We start from the raw sequence: 293 nt of genomic DNA, 5'->3' as shown, positions 1-293 counted from the left end.
GAGGTGTACATGTATTGAAAAGGAAGAAGCCGAAGCTCTGGCGTTCTTGGTCTGCGCGGAGCCTTTCTGTTATGTAAATACGCCTTGTTGGTTGATGGGTTGTAGGGTTCAACGCGCCGATGCAATTGCAGGCGATGAGGCGCGCCGTAGTGGAGGGCTCCGGATTAATTTTGACCACCTGGGGATCTGTAACGTGCGCCTAAATCTCGTACGCACGGGCGTTTTTGCTTTTCGCCTCCATCGGAAAAGCGGCCGCAGCGGCCGGGAATCGAACCAGCGTCCTCGTGCCCAGC

The sequence above is a fragment of the Haemaphysalis longicornis genome, unplaced genomic scaffold (assembly GCF_048455015.1).
Source record: "Haemaphysalis longicornis isolate Haplotype H1 unplaced genomic scaffold, Haemaphysalis longicornis Haplotype H1 scaffold_7, whole genome shotgun sequence".
NCBI lineage: Eukaryota > Metazoa > Arthropoda > Arachnida > Ixodida > Ixodidae > Haemaphysalis > Haemaphysalis longicornis.
This window is presented reverse-complemented; position numbering follows the sequence as displayed.